Raw genomic sequence first — 17,146 nt, forward strand, 5'->3', positions numbered from 1 at the left:
TAAAATAAATTTCATCTTTAAACCTAAATTAAGAGTTTAGAGTGAGAGATCAAGAGAGAGAAAATAACTTTTCATGCCAATAATTTAAGGATATTATGTGTCCTTGTGGAGTTATGCTTAGTGTAGCATGTCATTTGAATATTATGTCCATCTCCCTCTCCTATTTATATCTTGTTACCTCTCCTAATATCTCTTTCTTCCCCCTCTACCCTTCTCATTGTATCTATTTCTTTATCCCCCTCGTTCTATTCATTTCTCTATGTCCCTCTCTCCTATGGATCCTATGTGTGTGTGTGTATCTCACACACATTTCTTGTTTCTCCCTCCCTATATCTATCTCTATCTCTATCTTTGTCTCTTATACACTCCTTTCCCCTCATCTCTCCCACTCTCTCTCTATTTATCACTTCCCATATCTTTATCTTTATATATCTATCTCCCTCTTTCTCATTGTCTCCCTCTCCATATTTCTCTCTCCATTCATCTTTTCCTCTCTCACCTTCTCTATATATCACAAGTATATCTACTTTGTCTCTCCTTTCTATTCCTATCTCTACCTCTTTCTATCCATATTTCGCCCTCTCTCTCCCTCTTTCTATCCACATACCTCCCCCTCTACCCACCAATCTCTCTCTCTCTCTCTCTCTCTCTCTCTCTCTCTCTCTCTCTCTATATATATATATATATATATATATATATATATACACACCTCTCTCTATCTCTCTCCATCTCTTTATATTTTCCTCTCTCTTTATTTCTCCCTATCTCCCCCTCCCTCATTCCCTTTAGATCACACTATTTATCTCTTTATCACTACCTCTATCCTCCTTTCTCTTCTTATATATATATATATCTTCCTCTATATCTCCATATTTCTATCGATCTCCCTTCATATGTCTATCAAGTGTGGAAGGAGATCGATCACTTCCATTGGAAGATCAAATCTGCAACTTAAGACATTTTTTATAACTTCTTATGATTGCCTAGATCAGCGACTTGAGGTTTTTGATCATTTCCTTTGCCTCCTCCAATCAGTGACCTAAGATGTTTCATTTCCTTTGATGGTTTGCATCAGTGAACTAAGGGATTCTACTTCCAATCAAGCTCGTGATGTGCGACTTAGGAATTTTAGACTTCATTTCCTTTGAGGGTCTAAAAGTGCGATTTAAGGATTTATGATTTCCTTTGATACCTGAAATGTGTGACTTCAGCATTTTGGATCACTTCCTTTGACCCCCCAAATGTGCGACTTAAGAATTGGCACTTCCTTTGACCCCCCAAATGAGCGACTTAGGGATTTTATTTCCTTTGATTGCCCAAATCAGCAACTTAAGAATTTTGGATCACTTCTTTTGCCCTCTTGAAAGTCTAGTCTTCTTTGGAGCACTTCCTTTGACCTCATAGAAACCCAATCGAGGTAAGAGGCCTTTGAAATTTTGATCAAGGAAGAGCATTTGATGTTTTTGCAATGATTTGGAAGACATTGAATTTGAGCACATCACTTCCTTTGCCCTATGTGATCCACGAACTTCCTTTGCCACCTAAAACCAATGCAAATCAGAATTGTCTCGAAACTAAAACCTGTCAAATCAGACATAAATTAGGCTTGAGACACAAAATCAAACTCAAAATCAAATGTTTCCATGATCAAATAATTCATTTCCAGATTTAGAGAAAATAGAAGGAAGCTTGATTAAGTACTTTATACAATGTTTTGATTAAAGTTATGCTTGTTTCTAGGTTTGATGCAAGTAGGATGAATATTCAAAGGAATGTGAAGAGAGTCAAAACTTCAAGACATGGAAGGAACATCAACTCACATACAACATCAAGATTTCATCACAACTGCAAAGAGACAAGGAAGACTTCAAGATCAACATAAGGATGGCAACGAATGCAAAGAACATGATCAGAATGATGATACGCTAGCATATTTCAATTGCAACATGTGACATGGTATTCATAGAAGGCTTTACCAACAAGTAGAAGAATACAAGGAAGCTGCTCGAAGGAAAAGATTTCACAAAATCACACAAGGAGTAATATCAATGCATTCAAAGAAAGAAGCAAGGATCAAGCATAAGCATCACTAATGCAAAAAACATCACTAAGGAAGAATTCCCAAACAAGAGATGAAGGGTGAAATGATCAAGAAGAGATATGCCTTAATCACCCACACTTGTCATGAGTTACAAGGATCAACCAAGCTAAGGTGGTGCCTAGTCATCACTTAGTCAGTCATATTATCTGAAGCTAAGTCATCCAAATTCAATGTACCTATCTCATCAATCAAGGAAGATAATTACCACATGTGCACACAAATTTTGGTGGACCTACCACCGTCATCTATTGGCCAAGTATTCAAAAAAGGACATGTAGTCATTTTATTGTAAATCTATCATTGCTCAAGCATTAAATGATTTGCAATGGATGTAGCGAACCGTAATTAGGGTAAAGGTCAAACTCAACCAAAGGACCTTGGGAAGCAAGATGGATGCTATTCATGTGGTCTCTACCCAGGATAATCAGAAAGGTAATGAGCAATGCATAGAAGGTAAAAAGAAATATGTGGTGGATTGTATCAATGGAGAAGTGGAGGGCATTGATCAAATGCAAAAAATATTTGAGGATAGGCTCACCCATGTAGAAGAGAACTATAATCTATAGTTCAAGACACTCATCACAATTATGACCAACAGTCACAAGATTGTCAAACAGACGGCGGATGCCATACAAGAAATGGTGAATAATCTTGACAATGTGCAACAGGAGGAAGTTTTGATCAATATTGGTGATGATAATAAGAAGACTCGGGCTAGTCAAGGCCCTTGTACGCGGACATAGGGCAACATGAAGAAAAAAGTTGTGACTCTGAGCGAGGATTACAAAGAGATGAGGATGGTTGCTGACAAGATGAGCCAGCTGGAGGTTGAGGTCGCTGAGATGCTTAAGACCCTCATGTAATTGTGTTGTCTTTTCTATGTTTCTGTGGTTCTGTGTTTTGTGTTCTGGTTTTTTGTTGGTTTTGTCTACCCATTTGGGCGTTTGCTAGTTTCTTGGCTGCTCTTTGAATTGTCCTATCTTTTGTAGCCTGTTTTGTTTTGGACTATCTAATGCTTTGATTCTAAGCCTTTTAGAATCTTCTATGTAAAGGGTTTCAAGGCCCCTTTAAAACTTGTTTTTGTCTTAATCCAAAACAAACCCTAATTAGGGTTTCTATCTTTCAATATTGGTCATTGATTGTGAATCAAACTTGGCCCTTCATTGTAATGAGAACATCATATAAGGCTCCACTCTTTCATTTTTAAAAGGTTAATAGTGAATACTTCAAGAAAAGCCAATAGCAAATAGCTAGAGTAGAGTAGGAAGAGGAGGAAAAGATTGTTGCCAAGACTTTATTGTAAGCAGCATGTTAATTTCATTGAAGATATGGTGAACTTTATGTGTTGATTCAACAATTTGCATGGTCTCTACATCTCATTTAATTTTCATGTTGTTTAGATGAATGGAAGAACTTTGTGCATGATCACTGGTGAAATTCATACATCCATACTACTAACATCTTGTTTATTGTAAAGTGCCTTACATAGTCAAATGGATTCATCTTAGCCAAGTTAATTTTAAGTATCACTCCTTCATTGATATGCTTCAGCTTGAGCATATATATGCTTGTAGTTGTGATTTGAAAATCATAAAGATATACCTAGAAGATCGCATTAGCCTTGTGGAGATATTCGTTGCATGTCAAAGCAAAGCTTAGTTGGATTTCATCAAAAATTATCCATTTCTCTTGCATTCCTAGGATTAGATTAGCTCTCTAAACCCTATCCTTTTTTCAATTTTTTAAGTTGAGTGAAATTCCATGTTCTAGCGATATTCAAGCATTCAAGATTCAACGTAATTCCACTTTGTGATTTCAGCAACATCACATCAAACAACTGAGTCTATCCAAGAGCATGTCAAGACTTGACATTAGCAACCTTAGAGTCATCCTATTTGATCACACAACTTAGCATTTTGGGAGTCTTCATTCAAGAGAGGTTAGAATATAGTATTTTATTTTATGTAGCATAGTGCATAAAAACACCATCAACAAACGATTGAGCACTCTTTCATGGCACACATCATGAAACTATTCCTTCCAACTCCTTTCATGCAGTTGCTTCAACCTTGTCCATTGGATTTATTTCTTCCCAAGGGGAGGAATGTGGTTTGCCACTCTTGTAACTTCCTCAAGATTCATCTTTCATCCTTCACCTTCTACATTGGAGCTTCTCTATTATGGGGGGGTATGTTCTCTCTTCCTTTCTCTCCTATGGAGGGGGTGGATTAGAGTCCTTCATGCTTAGTCATGTGTACTATTTTTTTATTTCATTTCCTCTATTTCAGAGAGGATTTTTCTCCTACTAGTTTTTTCTCCTTTTCTCCATTTGTGAGAGTTGCATTGGTTTGTACATGGGCACCCAATCAAGCCTTTGTTGTTGGGACCCATTCATTCTTGCTTTTTAGATTAGCTCTTTATCTTGTCCCTTTGTTAATCATAAGCCAGGGTGTTGGAGTAATTAGGACATTATATCTAATTATTTAATTAATTAGATCATTTAATTACTTTATTCACTTAAGCTAAACTTAGGTGATTTTTCCTTTTTATTAAGCTAATAATAGCTTTTAAAAGTTTTCTCATTCATTATGATTGTGACACTTGGAACTAGTTAATTTTATCTGGCACTTGGAATTTCATCTAGGGTTTCATTCATCCTTTTCATAGGTATTCATTAATCTATTACAACATAATCTTTTGTGCAATCAATATTGAATTCTCTAGTTGTGTTGAGAAAAATTATCCTTGCTTGATTTTTCTATGTGACAGGTGTTGTGCTTGCAGAGGATTCTTCATTTGTGAGGTTGAGTAATCAGCTTCTACATTTTTCACATTTATTGTGAATTAAATATAGTTGTGAATCTACTAACAAATATTTGTGTCGCCAAGGGGGCTCCTGAGGTAGTAGACATGAATCTCGAAATATGGAATGGATTAGGCAATTTATTGTGTAAACATACAAGAGTTGGATAATATCTAGCAAGTGTCATTAATTCTCATCTTTGGGAGCAAAAGCTCCTAGGATTTGACACTAAAATAGACTCACCTCCCATGCCTTCTATGATTAACAATGGGTGGAAGTGTATAGAGGCCGATTAAGATCTAAACTTTGCCAGGTCTAAGATAGAAGAGACTAATTTCAATGATGTACCTTGTCTTCGTCTCTTCCACGACCTAGAACTAGGATGCGAGATTATTTAATGGGTTGGAAGGGTGCAATGGAATGTAACACTAACATAAGATGGCATTTAGTTTCAATATTCAATGTAGCTATGTGGAGGAAGCATGTGAACAAATCTCCTCCTTATTTTAGTTAAGGGATGACAAGTCTCACAATGAGATCATTAAAGTGGTGGTTGAGGGAACCTAGGAGAATGTGCATGTCCATGACAAGCTCATTTATGAGATCTTTTTGTCCCCTAATCTCCAAGTACTCAGATGCACTCTTTGGGGCATCCAATTTGCCAGACATATGATGTTTTCTGCAAAGGTCGATGTTGTTATGGAGGTTGTAAATTTACTCCCCATGATGCTTGATTTGAGAATTGTACTAGGTATTATGGATCTGAATACAGATTGGAAGAAGGTTAAAATGCATAAATCTTCATGATTGTTTAGGAAGAGAGTCGAGAAGAAGAATAACCTAGAGAAATTCATGTCATTCTAAATGTCAATAGGGATCTTCTCTCACTTGAGAGTGTAGGAAGTCTCTTAGAGATTGGTGCAGGAGTAGGTTTTTTCTTGCACAAGTATTTGTAATGAGAACACTATGTAATTTTCTTTCTATAATCAATAGAGGGAGCTACCCCCCATGGTTGTAATTATATATATAACTTGTAATGAATGCAAATAAAAATGTATTGAGATAACTATGAAATTTTTAGTCAAATATTCATATGAGTTACCATATTCTAACACTTAAAAATAAAATAAAATTTGATCAAAAAAATTAATATAGTTTTTTTTGGACTAAAGCCTTATCTACAAGGTGACCTCCAAAAGGACACACCCCCATAGGGCTAAGGCCCCCTTTGTGGCACATGACACAAGGGGCCTATAAACCTCCTACCGCGGCCACGACCACCCATTTGGAGAAGCACCTTGGGCCAAAATAAATTATTTGTAAATTATTTTTAAGATATAATGACCATGTTAAAATTATGTTTTCAAACACTTTAAGTGTCAAGGAATAATCCTAATCAAAGGGGAGGGGAATATAAGGCCCAATCTTCCATGTGATTATTATTACTCCATTCTCCTTGAGTGAATTCTGTTGTTGCTAGTTACCCAAATCAAATTCATGTTTGAATTAAAGTAATTTAGATTATCTGCATCTGACGATGGTGATCTTAATAAAATTTGACTATGCTATTTTCCTTGGTTAGTTATAGATCTTCTTTGGAACAAATTTATGGAAATACCTTCAAAAGGGTTCTCTATAAAACAAGAAAAAAAACAGTTTATAAATGTCTTATATACCCTGTAATACTTTGTTGTAAGTGTTCATTTAAAGTGATTTACTTTTGGAAAGGTTGAGAAAAGAATTTACATATATATTACTATAGTATATAAAAATTGATTCTAACGAAGAAATGAAGCTTCCCTAAGAGTCAAAATTCTAGAACAACATTAGGATGAATTAGATATTTTGTTCCTACTTGACTTATCCTTTTTATGAAATGATTATAACTAGAAATAAATTAAATAAATATTCAATCAAAAATATAATATGTCCAACTATAATGAGGTAGTGAAAATATGCTTTTCTGTAACAATACAAGCCAATATGCCTTTCAAATATCTTTCTATTACTTTTTGGAGGCATTAGCCATGGACAAGAGAAAGATGATTATATACCTCCAGTACTCCGAGATGCCATTTATGTTTCTCTATTGTCACGGCGAAGATTGGTGTGTGGAGTCTACGAAGTGATCGAAGATGGAAGCTAATTTCTCGCTACAGACCCATAAACAACAGGTTGCCTTTTGGGGTCGAATTACGGATGAAAAGAACGTAAATACTTTCATCTTTGAGGACAAAACTTCTATCGCCCGAGCAAAAATTGTGTTAGGAGAAGAATACCTGAATGGGGAATTCCGATATCGCACTATTGCGGATATGGCCTCGCTGTTCATGGCGTGGTGCCTTGAGTTGGAGCCAAGAAGATGGTGGAGATTATGAACAGGTGCGTGAAGAAAGAGTGATTGCAGGGGATAGAAATTCTTTTGGAAATGGCTTGCAATAAGGAGGGTTTTGTTTGTCCAAGTGGAATGTGGATTCATGTCAGGGAATTCTCTCCTCCGTTGAGGCCGTTTTTACTATGGAGCGCTAATTTCAACAAAGAAGTGAGGAGGGGGATGGATCAGATTAGGAATCAGGGGGTGGAGTCATACATCGAGTCGGTAATTGCTTGGGAGATCAGGTTGGCAAGCAAAATGGGGACCACATGAGAACTATCAAGCTTTGAAGGCGAAGTCGGCCCCTCCTAAACGCAAACGGGGTCGTCCTATGGGTTCAAGAAAGATATTGAAAACTAGTTCAATCAAACTCCCTACCTTAACACTGTCCTCTTATCGAACAAGTCATTGCCTTTTAATGAAACTTTGTCTTTGTTTTTCTCTGCTCATCTTGCTTGTCTAGGATAGCACCTTTGTCCACTCATTTCCCTGACTGTCATATCTTCATTACAAATTATCCCTAGATACCATCCTCCATGTATCACTTAGTGACTGTCATACACTTCACAAAAAAGTGTTTTCTTTATATTTTATAAACTTGCAACCTTTATCTAATCTGCCAGTATCATGACAAATGGTATGCCATCTTTTACTGACTGCATTATGTGTCTTCATGACTGTCATTGACTCTTAGACTGCTTCCTTCTTTTCATGTCATGACTACTTTGATTCAATAAAGTCATGTGTGTTAAAGGCTGTAAAATCACTTATTTTTTCAATCAGATGTCCTATAGACTGATATCTCTGATCTGTTCGCAGTATTTGATATCTCATTCTACCAGCGTCATGGCATTTTAGCCCTGCTCGTTGTCCTTAGTATCTCTTAATATATCTCAAGAAATACATTAATGTTGAAGACTTTAGGAGTTGCAATTAATATACAATAAGCAGCGGCCCATACGTAAGTGCACAGCGATCCATAGGTAAATAAAGTGGGCAGCGAACAAATTGGGAAGGCTAAGGATTGTGCCACATTAGCACATGTCACCAACAATTATTAATGAGGTACAATTATGTCAAACAGTCGCAGGTTATGAATGAAGAGGCATGGCTGTTATGATGGTTTCATTAAGATAACAGCAATCAAGATAACAAAGGGGAACGGTCACAATAAAGAGGGATACCACCCTTTAAAGGAAGACATGGCTAGTAGATGGATGAGAATCCAATACCAAGGGAGAGATATATAGGCAGCACATCACCTATTTCCGGGGGACAGCGAAGGATGGAATAAGAATCAGATCTGAGTATGGACATTCAGTCCAGACAGCCGATAAGGCATTAATACAAGTAATTGGGAATGAGTTATAATATACCATACATTGACTGTTATATGAATATCTTTGACATTGATCCCACTAAGAATTAATATAGTATTATATTTACTTTAAAGTATAAGTTATAGACATGGTTTTAATAAGATAACACTTAGATGATTTTCAAATAAATAGAATATCTATATATATATATATATTCCATAATCAATCAATAAAAAAATGCATCTTCAGAGAGTGTCTCGATCATCAGGAATCAATACAATATATCTTTAGATCTGATCATCAGCAAAAAGAAGTACAATCACGACTACTCTGAAACATCTTCAGATTCAGATATAAACCTTGTGCTCAGCAGCTTGAATTTCCATATTTATAATTGAGGTATGGCATATACTATAATATTGTCTTGGGGGATCATTGTTTACAGAATATGATATTACTGTTACTAATCCATATTCTTAATCTACATATATATTTCTAAATCAGTATTAAATATGTCATACATTTCTAAAATCTGCATTAGATAGAATGAACAGAATTTTGGACAAGATTGCCATTAAAAAAGATTAACATACTCCAACCAAGCAGACATTTTGTTGTGGAGGGGATGATGTTGGCAGTGGGCCAGCGTCCCTCATGGGGATTCGCGACATGGTTTAACAGTCTCATGTGAATTCTATAAGTCTAGTGGCTGTATCAGGCATTGACAGGTCAATTTTTTGGTGCAATGGCAACCCTAGCTTGTAACAAGTGGTATCAAAGCTTGGTCACAGGTTCGAATCACGCAGGCCACGGCGAGTGACGTTGGGAGGGGGATTGTTGGCAGTGGGCGAGTGTCCCTCGCGGGGATTCACGACATGGTTTAACAGCCTCCTGTGGATTTTATAAGTCTAGTGGTTGTATCGGGAATTGGCAGGTCAATCATTTGGTGCAACGGCAACCCTAGCTTGTAACAGATGATACGGTAAATAAAAAGAGGGCAAGCAGCCCAAAGTTCCATTCTAGGATAAGCAAGAGTTGATTGATGGATGTGCTTGAACTCTAAAGAGTTAAGCAGCAGGTAACGTAATGGTGGTACTTCTATACCCCTGAACCTATTAGATAGGTTCAAATGTGTCTTGTGTGATCTCCCATGGTACTTCACAATCACAATGGGTTGACTGGATGGAGCTTCAAAGGCATTTATTGAATACCATACTGGATGGAGCTTCAAAGGCATTTATTGAATACCATAAGCATGAAAGTTCTATGTGTACATTGTTAAATATTATGTTTATTTGTTCTACTAATCTGGTTGTAGGTTCAAGATTAAGGTTCTAATCCAATAATACACATTTCCAAGCATCCTCCATACCCTTATTAGGGCAATTTAGGGAAAATTAAGTATGGTTCTTGTAGGGGACATTACATCATTAGGTTCTCTATACTTCTCTAGCAGACTTACAACCTTGTCATATGTCCATATCAGTCCTCTCTTCTCACTTTCATGACACATTTTCCTGATGACTGATGTGCACTTTAATCTTGCAACTTGTTCACTGTTATTGTCACTCTCAGCCATTCCAAATCCAATGCCTTCTTAACAAAGCCTCTTGGTTGTCACTCCACATGGAACTGCCTCCTGTCACTTTTTTGTTCTTCAAGATTTCATGACTCCTTGTGCTCATTATCAATGTCCATTTATTGACAGTAATATCTTGTCCATTTTCTTGAAATAATTTAGCCCTTAGGGCTTAGGTTTGTCTCTTTTAATTTTGCTATCCTTGAGTCCCTAATAAACTGTCATTCTCTTCTGGAAACAATTCTCTATACAACAGTCATAAAGCTCAAGAACACATTAAAAGTTCTATCATTGACACACAAAGTGCAGGTCCTTCCAGTCTTTTCAAGGCTTATCGTAAATGAAGCAACACTGTAATGCTTACTTTTTGATTAATTGAAGGATACACTATCACTTGTTTAATTTAACACTTGAAAACCCTTCTCAAATTCCTTTGTTGACTGGCATTTGTACTTTGTACCTGCTATAGTCATGACTTTCACTGCCCCTTGAAACTACCCTCTATCTTTTGGTACTGTGAACTGTCATCCTTGATATTTCCTCAAGCATTCTTTGTTTGACCAGTTCAATACCCTGTCAACGTGATCACATCTTTGAAATTCTCTTAGTCAATACTTTTCCAATACTGTCATAGCTTGGTGTTTGATTACCTTTTCATAGATTCTTGGTTGCTTATCCTTCACTTTCTCTTTTGGACTGTCATAAACTTTATTGTTATAAATAGTCCTCTTTGTCACTGTGCATTGTGCTTAGATATCTTATAACCCCTACTCTCATACCTCAGTCCACAATTGCCATTTCAAATTGCTCAATAATTGTCAAGCCTGAACTGTACTCTTTATAACTATTGCTTTTGACATTCTTTCTAGTCTTTCCAATGAACCAAACCAAAAGCCTATCACTGTCATAAAAATTCCTTCTTTCTCATGTCAATCTCTTTCATCTATCTAATCATTTGCAATTCATGTTTTCTAGCACACTTATCTAATTCTGCTCTATTCTTTCTATGAGATTGCCATTTCTTTGTATACTCTTCCGACTCCTTTTACAATCAAGAAGGCTTTCATGGTGACTATGACAGGAAAATTACCTGGTGGGACTGAAACAAAGAAAGAGGGCTTTCCTTTTCAATCAATTTTGTATCACTTCTCATGGAATCTTCATCTTTGGGTCTATATTCTTGAGACCTTTTACTATCATAGAGCCTTCTTGAAAAACAACTCAAAAATACTGAGAGGTGGGGTGAATCAATACTTCGAGAAAATTATACCTAAAAGCTTATTGAATGGAAAGACAAAATATTTAAAAAGACAACACAAGATTTATCTCATCGAAAGCCCTCTCGAGTATAAAACCATGGCACAAATAACTTCCATTAAAGAAGAATGGGCTCCAACCCAAAATTACAAAAAGAGCACCAACTCTTAAATGAGCACATACTCAAAACACTTGAGGCTCCAACCTCTATCTGAGCATCAACTCAATAAGGACCATTTCCAAATTTTTGAGAAAATTACAAAAGCTCGCTCACTGTTTTATACAGCAGTGTATAAACCACTTAAGATACATTACACAACATAATAGCACCCACAACTAGAGATATAACTCACAAAATAACATTCATCTAATGTATTTATACAATAGTTCGAACTTAGATATGATCATCAAACACACTTATCTTTAACCATTAATCATCAACACTAAACTGAAACCTCATATTCAAAGAACAATTGCTTCAAAAATCTAACCCGTGAAGAATTGAGAGAGCACACTTCCAATTCATAACAGAAAAAACTTCACACAAATCTCTTTGCGAACTGTGCAAAAAGTGCAACTGGACAACCAGACACACACATCTCTCCGACATCCAGTGACCAATCTCAAAATTATATGGGTGAATTAATCTAGAACAATATTATTGAGAAAAACGCGAGCCTTTTTTTCTGTTAGAAATGCACTATCCTTTTTAAGCATTCTCCAGCACCAAAAGATTTCCACAAAACATAAAAACGGCTCAGACTTTTTAATCAAAATCACAAAGTAGACTGTGTATAAAATTTTAGTACAAATTACGCACACTACATCGTATCCACAGTGTAACCACCCTCTTTTTGAAGCTTTACTCCCGAAATTTTTTTTATGAAAGGAACAATAAACCGTTCTGAATCTCTTGCTAAAGTTGACATATGTCAATCTTTTTTAATGGAAACCTAGAGGAATGACAATCGTCGGTTTTTTAAAAGAAAAAGGGAAGGTTCAGATATGTTTCAATAACACCCAAAAATCTGAAGCTGTTAGGGAATTTAAAATTTGTCCCTGGTTTTGAAAAGAAGACAAAACGCATACACCTGAACCTGATCGCAAAAAAAAGAAAAAATGTGGTCAGGTAATAGTAGTTTTAAGGTGAAAAAAAATCAAACTTCACGTAGCACCATATCATCTCATAGCTGTATGAAAGAAGGGCATTTTACTATCAAACAAATAAGACAAAGAAAAATGCCAAACCTTCTGACAAAACAACAACATCACCTTCATAAGATATTGGGTAGAAAAAAACATATTCTCAAAAAGCATCGGATATAAACGTTGTTATCCCTACCGCATAGAAACTTCCATACAAAATTCTTGTCAAACAATTAGCACATCCACACACAGTGCAAGCAACATGTATCATATGAGGATACATCATCAACCTCTAACATGAGAAAATCTGCGAACCATCAAGAAGACAAAGAGACAACCAACTCAAGAATGATGTGGCAAATCAAGATGATGAAATAGCTAAGAAAAGACAAATACAAACCAGCTGAAGTGAGCATACACAACCAGACAGCTCACACATAAAATCTAAAAGACAATACCAATACTTTGACATCAAAATTCTCCCCCTGACTTACTACTCCCCCTTTGACATCAATGACAGAAACCAACCAGTAAACCTGTTTTGGGGCATGAGGTGTAACATTAAAAACTCCCCCTGAGTCCATCTTGTGAATTAGTGATGGAGTGAAGTCACTCCAAGATTTTGCCTTAGAAATTCAAATGTCCCTTTTGGAAGCGGCTTTGTAAATACATCAGAAATCTGCTCTTTCGAAGATGCATATTCCAACTTAACAATCTGATTATTGACTTTCTCTCACAAAAAATGATATTTAATTGGAATATGTTTAGTTTTAGAGTGGATAACCAGATTTTTTGAAATATTAATCGCACTCGTATTGTCACATAAAATAGAAATAGGATGAACATACTCAACCTTAAAGTCCTGTGAATTGTGTTTCATCCAAATAACCTGTGTACAACATGATACAGTTGCAAAGTACTCTGCTTCAACTATAAACAAAGAAATAGAAGCATGCCTTTTGCTTAGCCAAAAAAATAAGACAACCACCAAGAAAGAAAGCACCACTGCTCGTGCTCTTTCTATCATCTACTGAACCTCCCCAATCTGTATCAGTATAGGTTGTTAGTGTAAAACCTTGACATTTTGGATACCATAAACCAAAATTCATTGTACCCTTAAGATATTTAAAGATCTTATTTATTGCTTGTGCATGAGTGTCTTTAGGTGTATCCTAAAACCTTGCAACATATCCAGTTGCCTGCATAATGTCAGGTCTATTGGATGTAACATAAAGCAAACTACATACCATAGACCTGTAATATGTCTAATTTACCCTAGGAGACTCATCATATTTACTAAGTTTATATCCTATTACCATATGTGTACTTATAGGGTGACAATCTTCCATTCTGAATCTTTTCAGTATATCTCTAATGTACTTGGTTTGAGAGATAAAGATACCTTCTTGAGATTGTTGAATTTCTAGTCCTTGTTACTACTTATCAGATTGACATTAGTTTTATGTCAAAGTTATACTATATACTCTAGTCGGTTACTATTACCGAACTATTTAGTCGGTATGCATAGTCTAGTTGGTTACAGAAGAAAGCAGTCACAGAACGCAGTATACACTGAGCTGTCTACCGAGTATCTTTTCATGTCTACCGAGCAACAAAGATGACACACCAAGTGAAATGTGTTACTAGATTCATTGAACTTGGCAATGCACATGAAAACGTGTTACAAGATCGAGGCACATCTAACCATTATCACTTTGGAAATTGCACTAGAAGATTGTGTATGATTTTGAGGTCATCTAACCAATGAAATATATTACATGATTATTCATTCAATAAATCGTGTTTGTAAGATCGAAGCAATGAATTGGATCACCGTCTTAAGAGATCTATTTATATAGCATAAGTTAAGGGTGTATGTATGAGTGTAAGAAGACTATTACAGAGACACAGAGGTCACCAAGAAGGTTTTTAGAGAATAGTCGAAGAACAGAGTAAACAGAAGGGTTTACCGAGTTACTATATGGGTTACCGAGGTATGCTATAAGCAAGTTAATCTTATTCTGAGCACATAGAATCTGCTATAACATTTCAGATGTAAAGTTGCAGATATTTGTAATGATTCTATTGTAATATTGTGAAGTTGTAAGAGAAACCTTTAACAGGGTAAAAGACTCTAATCAAGTCTATAAATTGTAAAGCCTCTAACTAGGTGCAACATTTAGATTAAGTGTTGTAAAATTCTTTAGCAAGGTAGATCTAACAGATCTTGTTACTCCTAACAGGGTAAGCTATCAGAAATAGCTAAACATGTAGCTCTAACCGAGCACTCTTTATTATTGCAATAGTGAAATTGTGGGTGCCATCCCTACCGCAATTTTTCTCTCTAACCAAGAGTTTCCGCGTAACCAAAATATATGTGTTATGGAATGAATCATGTATGATTGTTATCTATTTGTTTTAACTTTATTTTATGTGACTGCACTATTCGGTTTATGCATAACAGTAAAGTTATTATTCAAGAAAAGTTTTGGAGTACTAATTCACCCCTCCCCTCTCAGTACATTAGCTTTCCATATTGGGCCTAACAGTCCTAAGAATTAGGATAGCTCACCCAGCATAGACATTTTGAACTCATTCTCATGTTAACAACAAAATTTCACACATACCTACACAATCATTGCCAAAGATGAGATCATATACATAAACCACTACAACCAAAATGTTTTTACCTTCCTCTTTCACATAAAGATTGTTGTTCACTACTCCTTTTTTGAAGCCTTGTTTTTGTAAGTATTTATCCAACCTACCATACCAAGCACGTGGGAGTTGTTTAAGGCCATACAATGCCTTTTTCAATTTACAAACATAGTCAAGCTTCTCTATCAAAACAAATCAATCAGGTTGTTCAATATATACATCTTCACTTAAATCTCCATTTAGAAAGGCAGATTTTACATCCATCTGAAACACTTCAAAACCTTTGAAAGAAGCCAAATAAATAAATAATCTAATTGCTTCAAGACGTGCAACAGGAGAAAATGTCTCGTCATAATATATACCTTCCACCTAAGCATACCCTTTGCATACTAATTGTGCTTTATTCCTCACAACTTGACCATCTTCATTCAATTTATTCCTGAAGACCCATTTCGTGCCTATTATGTTCTTATCCTTGGGTCTAGGCACAAGTTCCCATGTCTCACTTTTTTTGAATTTGATCAAGCTATTTTTTCATGATAGTTATGCAACGCTTATCTTCAGCTTCTTCTTCAAAACACTTAGGTTCAACCATAGACAACAAGGAAACATCTTCATCTTCAAAATAATTAACATTCCTTCTAGTATCTTTGGTTCTATTTTCAAGAAAGATTTGATCAACAAGGTGATTTCTTTGCACAAACTTAGGAGTCTTAAAGATAGTCTTACCATGATCACTTTCTGATCCATTCTAAGAATATGTACTTGTTATTCCAAACTGCAAACTAGGAGGAGAGGTATTTGTTACTCCTAATTGAGCACTCTTAGGACTGTTTTGTGCATTACCACTTGCTATTACAGTTTTTGTGTGTGAAGATGAAGGTTGGAGAGCACCTTGTATTTCCTCATTTTCAACACTGCTTTCACCATTTCCATTCTCACCACAAGTGTTATTAATCTCATGAACTTTAACATTTACAGTCTCTATAATCTTATGCAGCCTTTTATTAAAGCATCTCTAAGCCTTACTTTTAGAGGAGTAACCCAAAAAGATACATTCATTAGATCTAGGATCAAATTTACCTAGATTATCCTCATCTCTTTTTATAAAACAAGGACTACCAAAAATTCTAATATACGTTACTATAGTTGGTTTACCTTTCCAAATCTCATAGAGAGTTTAGTTATAATTTTCTCTCAACAAACCTCTATTCTGAATATAGACAGCAATATGAACAACTTCTCTCCAAAAAGTGTCACTACCTTTAGCCTCATTCATCATGCTTCGAGTCATTTATGCAACCTTTTATTAAAGCATTTATAAGTCTTACTTCTATAGTAACCCAAAAAGATACCTTCATTAGATCTAGGATCAAACTTACCAAGATTATCCTCATCTCTTCTTATAAAACAAGGACTACCAAAAATTCTAATATACTTGACTGTAGCTGGTTTACCTTTCCAAAGCTCATAGGAAGTTTTGTTATACTTTTCTCTCAACAAACCTCTATTCTGAATATAGACAATAGTATGAACAACTTCTCTTCAAAAAATGTCACTAACTTTAGCCTCATTTATCATGCTTTGGGCCATTTCCTGGACTATTCTATTTTTCTTCTCAACAACATCATTTTGTTGAGGTGTTCTGGGTGTTGAAACTTGTCTTTTAATTCCATTTTTCTCACAAACACTAACAAATTCGTTAGATGTAAATTCACCTACATTATCATAACGTAAACACTTTATTTTCAAATATTTTTCATTCTCAACAAAAGCCTTGAATGCTTTAATTTTTTCAAGAGTTTCAGATTTTTCTTTCAAAAAAGTTACCCAAGTCATGCGAGAAAAATCATCTATCAAAAGCATAAAATATTTTTTACCTTGTAAACTTGTTGCCCTAGTAGGTCCA

The sequence above is a fragment of the Cryptomeria japonica genome, chromosome 7 (assembly GCF_030272615.1).
Source record: "Cryptomeria japonica chromosome 7, Sugi_1.0, whole genome shotgun sequence".
Classification (NCBI taxonomy): Eukaryota; Viridiplantae; Streptophyta; class Pinopsida; order Cupressales; family Cupressaceae; genus Cryptomeria; species Cryptomeria japonica.